Below are 8,133 nucleotides of genomic sequence, written 5' to 3'. Positions count from 1 at the left end.
CATTCCTCTGTTGAGGGGCATCTGGGTTCTTTCCAGCTTCTGGCTATTATAAATAAGGCTGCTATGAACATAGTGGAGCATGTGTCCTTCTTACCGATTGGGACATCTTCTGGATATATGCCCAGGAGAGGTATTGATGGTAGAGGACATCAAGAAGGACTTTAATAACTGCACTTACTTTTTAAAAGTATCATTAAGGTTTCATGAATTTAAACATACCTAAGATATTTTAATTCACTCTTTTTATTATTGTTCAAATTGCCATAACTTAGGCTAGTACAAACTTTCTCACATTTTTTAGTCCATTTGATGTGATCCTAACAGTCCTTCATATATGTATATATATGTATATGTATATATATATATATATATATTTAGTGACACACACACACACACATATAGAGTTAGAAGATTAGATGATGTTAAAAATATCCAAAGTAAAATCTTCAAAGGAAAAAATACTAAAAGGAAAGTGTATGTTCGTGTATTCTTAGAACTAGTATATTGGCTGGTAGGAGTATGCAGAAGAGCAAGCACACCTGCACTGCTGAAGACTAGGAATGAATCAACAAAAGCATGCTGTCTGCTGATGTGCCCACACCCCTTCCTCTACACTCTTGCCTCCTTAGAGAAGACTGAAGGATCTCACAGCTCTCCAACTCACTCAGCCTAGGGTATCTGGTTGTGACCATTGGTCTTTTACTTGGTGAGATATCCCAGGCTCATTTTTTTTTTCTAATTCCTACCCTAGACTTGAAGTTACCATTTTTACAAGTATTTGTAAACACTTTTAGAAAAAACTATATGTAACAAAGATCTATTTCTGGAGTTTCTTAGTCTTGCTAGCAGACAAAGCTGTCAGGAAGGTTCTGGGGTTTTTTTGTTTTTGTTTGTTTTTATCAGGGTGAAATGCATTATGAGTCATGTTGGTACTCCTAATTCAAATTCTGGATTCTCATTTCACTTTGCTATTTTTACATCTGTATATATTTCCATGCTGGAAATTATGATTCTTAAGTATAACCACATTCTTGCTCAATGGCTTTATCTCATGGTGACAGTACTCAAATAATAAAACCAACAGCAATTCTTACATCATTATTACCTAACACAGTTGTTGATATTGGTAATACTTTTAATAGTTGGGGCATATCCTATTGGGAATATATAGTCAAGAATTCTACTGTAAAGTAACCCATCACAGTTCCTTTCTATGGTTAAAGCTGAGTCAGGAACATTACGTTCTTTTACTTGCTTCTGACTTTAAAAAAAATTCCTTTATTTTGGTTTTTTAAAAAAGTACATAAATATTTTCAATTGTAATATTTAAAAAAGATAAGATTCCTATTCCATCCTCTTCAATCTACTCTACAACCTAAGAAATCCATATATCAACAGATAAAATTTCCTTTAATCAGTAGAACAGTTAGATATTTCATTTGGCCTCAGGACACCACCAGTAAATTAATTGGATGCTAAGGGCATTAAGAAGTTTGGGGATCTGTGTAGAATAAAGAAGGGTCCCACATTTCTTTTTCCAGCTGCATAGTGCCCCTTTGGGTGGACACACTATAATTAATTCCACCAGGTCTCTGTTGATAGGCTTCTGGGTTATTTCCAGCATTTCACTCTTTCAGATAGTGCTGAAATGAACAGCCTGGCCCATATGCCTTTTTGTTTCTTTGCCAGTGTTTCTGTGGAAGAGATTCCTAGAAGTGTGATGGCTGGGTCAAAGGGTAAATACGTATGACGTTTTGCTTGAAACTGCCAAATTCCCCTTCACAGGGGTTGAAGCATCTTGCATTCTCATTGTCAAAATGTGAGCATGTTTATTCCCCGCCGTCTGGCCTGCTGAGCATGATGTCAGAGCTTTGGACTTTTGCCAACAAGATAGGTGAGAAAATGATATTTCACTGTAGCTTTAATTTGCATTTCCCTTATTACAAAAAAGTTGAGTCATTTGTCTTTTCCTTCTGTAAATTGTGCCTTTGTTTGTCTAAAGAAACAGTACTCTTGTGTTTTTCTTTTCCACATTTAGACTTTCATTTTAAAAAAATTACATTTTTTTCCTGATTTGTAATTAGTCTCTTTAGTTGGGCATTATGGTGTTGTTTCTTTTCTCTGTGAAAATTCTCTCATGTTACTGACTTAAAAACTGAGTCACAGGAAGGTTTCTTGATTTGGTGAACTCATGTTCCCATCCTCTTCTGACTGCTATACTGGAGTCTAGGGAGTTGGGAAGGCAATGTAAGAAAATCATGCCAAATTTGGGGAGCTAGACACATCCCAGTTCCCTTGAATGGTCAAGGCCTAAATTATTTTTGTGGGTTTTCCTTTTGACATGACTCGGTTTTCTTTTCTATCTGGCTTCATGTTTTGACTTTTAGAAAGTATTTGTTCCCATTTATAAATATGGACTTAAAATAGCCCCAACATATGTAGGTGCTTTTAATTTTTCATTTATTTATTTAATGTGTGTTGCATGTGTGTGAGTTCGAACACACACACACACACACACACACACACACACACACACCAGTACTCATGTGGAGGTCAGAGAATAACTTGCAGAAAACAATTCTCTTCCTCCACTATGTAGGCTCTGGGGATTGAAATTGGGCTGTCATCTCAGTGGCAAGTGCTTTTATCCGCTGAGTCATCTTTCTAGCCTAGTTGTTTTTACTTCATCCAATCAAAGTTAGAGAAGCACTTGATTAATAAAACAAAGAAAACATACAGGAAAAAGTAGAGGTGGGGTAGGAATGCTAGAAGCTGATTCATGTGAATATTTTGTTCATCATTGGCAGTCTGTGGGTATGGGCTCACATGTGATGTCATGATGGTAGGTAGCATGTTTTATCTCTCCAAAGCCATGATGTCTTCATGAGCATGGATGGTATAGTGCAAGAGGAAACTTTGAGCAAGGTCAAGTCATTTGTCTGTTGTAATGCCAGAAGGAACTAGCATTGACTCCAATTACTCTGAATGCAACCTCTCTCTTCCTGGAATTATTTTCTTGGTACTGTTTGGATTAGGAAGAGATGTACAGAGTCAACTAACCTGGACCCTTGGGGGCTCTCTCAGATTGAACCACCAACCAAAGAGCATACATGGGCTGGACCTAGGCCTCCTGCCCATATGTAGCAGATGTACAGCTCAGTCTTCATGAAGGTGGAAACAAACAGCTGGAGTGGGGCTATCCCAAAGCTGTTGCCTGTCTGTGAGATATGTTTTACTAGTTGGGCTGCCTTGCCTGTCCTCAGTGGGAAAGGATGTGCCTAGACTCGCAGAGACCTGATGTGCCAAGGTGGGGAGATACTGGGGTGGCACCCCCTCAGTGGAGAACAGGAGGAGGGGTGGGGGAAGAATTGTGCTAGGGGATCACCTGGAAGAGGGGCCACTGAGTAGGATGTAAAGTGAATAAATACAAAAAAGAAAAAAGAAAAAGAAAAAAGAGCTGTATTTCATTGTCATTTGAATTTTGTTAGTAAAACGTTTTCAGAAAGTTGTTTTCTATATTGTTACAGATATCTACCTGGTATCCTTGACTTTGTCTCTCAGTATTCAAAATCTGCAGTTTCTTTCTATCTGGTTTGTATGGAATGCACTAATACACAACAATGATAATTATGGACCTCAGTGGAGCTATTTCACAGAGACAGGAGAGTGGAGTAAAGAATTGAATGGACTTGTGGTACAGATTCAGAAGAATCTTGAAGAATTTCCTCCTCCTCCTCCCATCAAAAATAAGTTTGGAACTTTGAAGCTTGGAAATAAATATCAGGTCTGCATTTTAAGCAAGTTGGATGTCCATCTTACCAAAAGGACACTTGCTCAACTATGTTCACAGCAGCCTTATTTATAATAGCCAGAAGCTGGAAACAACCTAGATGTCCCTCAACTGAAGAACAGATAATAAAATGTGGTTCATTTACAGAGTGGTGTATGTATTACTCAGCTGTTAAAAATATGACATAATGAAATTTGCAGGCAAATGGATAGAACTAGAAAAAATTACCCTGAGTTGTGTAACTCAGACCTAGAAAGACAAATATGGTATGTATTTACATAAAGAATAATAAAGTTACAGTCCATAGACCCAGAGAGGTTAGGTAAAGAGAAGGGGCTCAAGAGAGACACATAGATCTCTCTGGGGAGGGGAAATAGAATAGATTTTTATGGGTAGATCGTGGGTGGGTGTGAATGAGAGTTGCAGGGATCTGGCATGTATGTGTTGTCAGGGAGGAATGGAGAGAGTGTGAGGAGAGATAGTTAGAATTGGGGGCTATTTGGGGTTGTGGTAGTGTGGAAATCTAATGCACTGAAAACTGCTTGGAATGTATGAAGGTGATACTAATGATGATCCCTAGAACTGGTCGATATGGGGTGTCAACTGGCTATCTCTTATTGCCAGGGTGAAATCTATTTAATGATGCTAAGGAGGACTCCTAGTAATGGAAGATTTGGGGTCTCAAATGGCCATCTTTTGCAGCCAGGCAAGCTTTCCAGTTGTGGAACTGGGTGTCTTAGCCAAGGTTTCTATTCCTGCACAAGCATCATGACCAAGAAGCAAGTTGGGGAGGAAAGGATTTATTCAGCTTACTCTTCCACATTGCTGTTCATCACCAAAGGACGTCAGGACTGGAACTCAAGCAGGTCAGGAAGCAGGAGCTGATGTAGAGGCCATGGAGGGATGTTACTTACTGGCTTTCTTCCCCTGGCTTGCTCAGCGTGCTTTCTTATGGAACCCAAGACTACCATCCCAGAGATGGTACCACCCAAGATGGGCCCTCCTCGCTTGATCACAAATTGAGAAAATGCCTGACAGCTGGATCTCATGGAGGCACTTCCCCAACTGAAGCTCCGTTCTCTTTGATTACTCCAGCCTGTGTCAAGTTGACACACAAAACCAGCCAGTACACTGGGTGTCATTTGGCTGAGTTGTTGGCCAAGGGGGTCTCATGGAGATCCCTAAATAACTTAGACTAATGCTAGGACAGAGGGTAGCTCTCAGAAAACTGACAGCAGCCAGGGGGTGCCAGTTATTGAGGTCAACATCCACACAGCCCATCGAACACAGAGTTTTAGCTTGTGCCTGGAGCCCTCAACCCTACATTCTAGTCTCCTTGGCATGGGAAGGTACTCTGTAGGGTAGGAAAAGAAAAACTTAGACACCGACCCAGCCACTAAGCCTTTGATCTACAATCTGTCCTGCTTGCAACATGTTCTGGGGCAATGGTTGTATAATACTTGTGGGAGTGCATAATCAATGTCTGATCTAACTTGAGGCCCATGCTATGAGAGCGAGCCCATGTCCTACACTGCCTGGATAGCCAGTAACCAGAAACTAGATAGCCCAGAGACCCAGGGCAGAACCAAACACAACTGGCAAATAAACTGAAATGATTCCTAATGATATTCTGCTATACTCATAGATCAGTGCCATGTCCACTTGCCATCAGAGATGCTTCCTCCAGCAGCAGATGGGTTCCGATGCAGAGACCCACAGCCAGACATTACGAAGAGAGAGTCCAAACTAGAAGTCTCTATCGGGACCCTTGGAAAGCATAGAACACTGTAGAAGGGAGGGAAGTGAGAAAGTTGGAGTCAGAGGGGATGGAGGACACCAGGAGAACATGGTCCACAGAACCAACCAAGCAGGGCTCATAGGGGCCTACAGAGACTGAAGCAACCATAGTGGGACCTGTATGGACCTGAGTCAGGACCTCTGCTTATATGTTATGACTATGTAGCTTAGTGATCTTGTGGGGTACCTAACAGTGGGGGTGTCTCTGAATCTTTGGCCTGCTCTTGGGATGCTTTTCCATCTACTATATCCCCTTTTCTGGCTTTGATATGAGGGCTTTTGCCTTGTCTTACTGTGTCTTGTTTTGTTGTGTTCGGCTGCTGTCTCTGGAGTCTTGTTTTTTTTTTTTTCTGAAGGAAAACCAAGGTGTGGGATATGGGGACACTAGAAAGGGTAGAGGGAGGGTCCAGATATAATACATAAGTGATGAAAAGGCCCTCCAGGGAAGTAAAATCTCTGATGAGACTTGAAGCCTGAATAGGCCAGCCAGAGACAATGTCCTGGGAGAAGGGACAAGAGTCAGTGAAGCCTGGAGCTTCTGAGGTGGCAAAAGTAGTCTAGGATTTCTTGATCAGAGAGAGCTAGACAAGAAATGCAGAAAGCAGAAGAGCCTGGGACTGAGGCCAGCTGTTACCGAAGGACTCTTAAGTTGTTTTAGAATTTGAACTTATTCCTAGGATAATGAGAAACTATAAATTGTGTATTTTTAAGACTTTTTTTATATGTGCAGCTCCTTTATTTACACACAAATAAAGATTGATTGATTGATTTACATATGTATGTTTATATTGCATGTCTGTTTAAAAAAGTGTGCTTTCCCTTCCCTCCCCCTTTCACTTTTCCCTTTCTATTCCTTCCCTTTTCCTCCCCTCACCTCTCTTTTCTCCTCTCCACTCCTCTCCTGCTCCCTTCCCCTTCTTTCTCCCTCTCTGCTCCACTTCTCTCATTTCCTCCTCTTTCCTCTCCTTGCCCTTTCCTCTCCTCTTCCCTTCCCTCCCCTTCCTTCCCCACTTCACTCCACCCCACCCAACACACCCCACCTCACCCTACTCTACTCTACTCTGCTCTACTCTACGTTTTCTTCCCCTTCTCCTTTTCCCTCTCTTCTCCTTATGCCTCTTGTATTCTCTTCTCTCTTCTCTCTCTCCCCCCTTTCTCTTAGTTTTCTATTGGTCTTTTATTTCTTGTTCTCCAGATCTTTTCCAGGAAACTCATTGTTATGAATTAAATTGTATTCTCTTCTCCCAGTTATAAGCTGCAAATCTATCCCAAAGTATCTTAGAAGATGTCTGGAAATAGGGTCTTTGAAAAAGCAATTACAGTAGAATGAAGCCAATAGGCTGAGGTCAAAATCCAATCTCATATATAGTCTCCATGTCTCTAGCTGCATATGTATCAGAAGATAGCCTCGTCGGCCATCAGTGGAAAGAGAAGCCCATTGGTTGTGCAAACTTTATATGCCTCAGTACAGGGGAACACCAGGGCCAAGAAGTGGGAGTGGGTGGGTGGGGGAGCTTGTGGGGGACTTTTGGGATAGCATTGGAAATGTAAATGAAATAAATACCTAATTAAAAAAAAAGATTAGGGAGAGGGACTAGGGGTGGCAAGTGGTAAGAGCCATGTGACCATACAGTGAGATACAAAGATTGCATCATACCACATTTCATTGTTGTGGCTATCTTTAATAATGTGTAAAAAGAATACCACAATAATTATCCTTTACATATATATTTAAAGTTATTTATTATTATTTTTTCATATACACGAGTATAATGTAGTGTCTTCAAACACACCAGGAGAGGGCATCAGTTTCATTTCAGATGGTTCTGAGCCACCATGTGGTTGCTGGGAATTGAACTCAGGACCTGTAGAAGAACAGTCAGTGCTCTTAACCTCTAAGCCATCTCTCCAGCCATATATGTATGTATGTATATATATAGATATATATTTATATATATCTATATCTATATCTATATATATATGATTCCTTTATGTCTCAGGACTGGAGTTACCTAGTCAAATAAAATAATAATAAAATATCAATGATTAATATTTTAATGAATGTTATAATATTGCTTTCTAAATATACTAGAAAACCCCTTCTTCTCACTGACAATATATGAGAGAATTCTGTTACTCATAATTTGCCTTTTAATTTTGGGGAAACTCTCATAGTTTTTTCGTTCAATAGAGTTGTGATTTTTGTTTTGTATAATGTTTTTAGTTTTATTCACTTAGGTCTTTAAATTTTTTATTTCTTTGTATTTCATAATTTTGTTTGTTTTAAAATATGTCTCCCACATTTTTGCTAGTGTTTGTTCTGGAATAGAGTTAGATCATTGATTTAAACTTTTAAAAAAATTCTTTTTTTTTTTTAGTTATTTATTTATTTTTAATTAGGTAATTTCCTCAATTACATTTCTAATGCTATCCAAAAAGTCCCCAATACACTCCCCCCCCCAGTCCCCCACCCACCCACCCCCACCCCTTGGCCCTGGCATTCCCCTGTACTGGGGCATATAAAGTTGGCAAGTCCAATGGGCCTC

The 8,133-nt window shown here is 40.0% G+C and overlaps 1 long non-coding RNA gene across 1 annotated transcript in view; it reads left to right on the top strand.

The window, feature by feature from the left end:
• The window catches only part of LOC110293678, a 120,639-nt gene extending 116,797 nt beyond the window's left edge, over positions 1-3,842 (top strand). Inside the window, exons 2-3 of the long non-coding RNA XR_002377835.1 lie at positions 1,690-1,894; positions 3,528-3,842. This is a non-coding gene — a long non-coding RNA (uncharacterized LOC110293678). The remainder of the gene's footprint in view (positions 1-1,689; positions 1,895-3,527) is intronic.
• The last annotated feature ends 4,291 nt before the right edge of the window (positions 3,843-8,133 follow it).

The sequence above is a fragment of the Mus caroli genome, chromosome 4 (assembly GCF_900094665.2).
Source record: "Mus caroli chromosome 4, CAROLI_EIJ_v1.1, whole genome shotgun sequence".
Classification (NCBI taxonomy): domain Eukaryota; kingdom Metazoa; phylum Chordata; class Mammalia; order Rodentia; family Muridae; genus Mus; species Mus caroli.
This window is presented reverse-complemented; position numbering and strand designations above follow the sequence as displayed.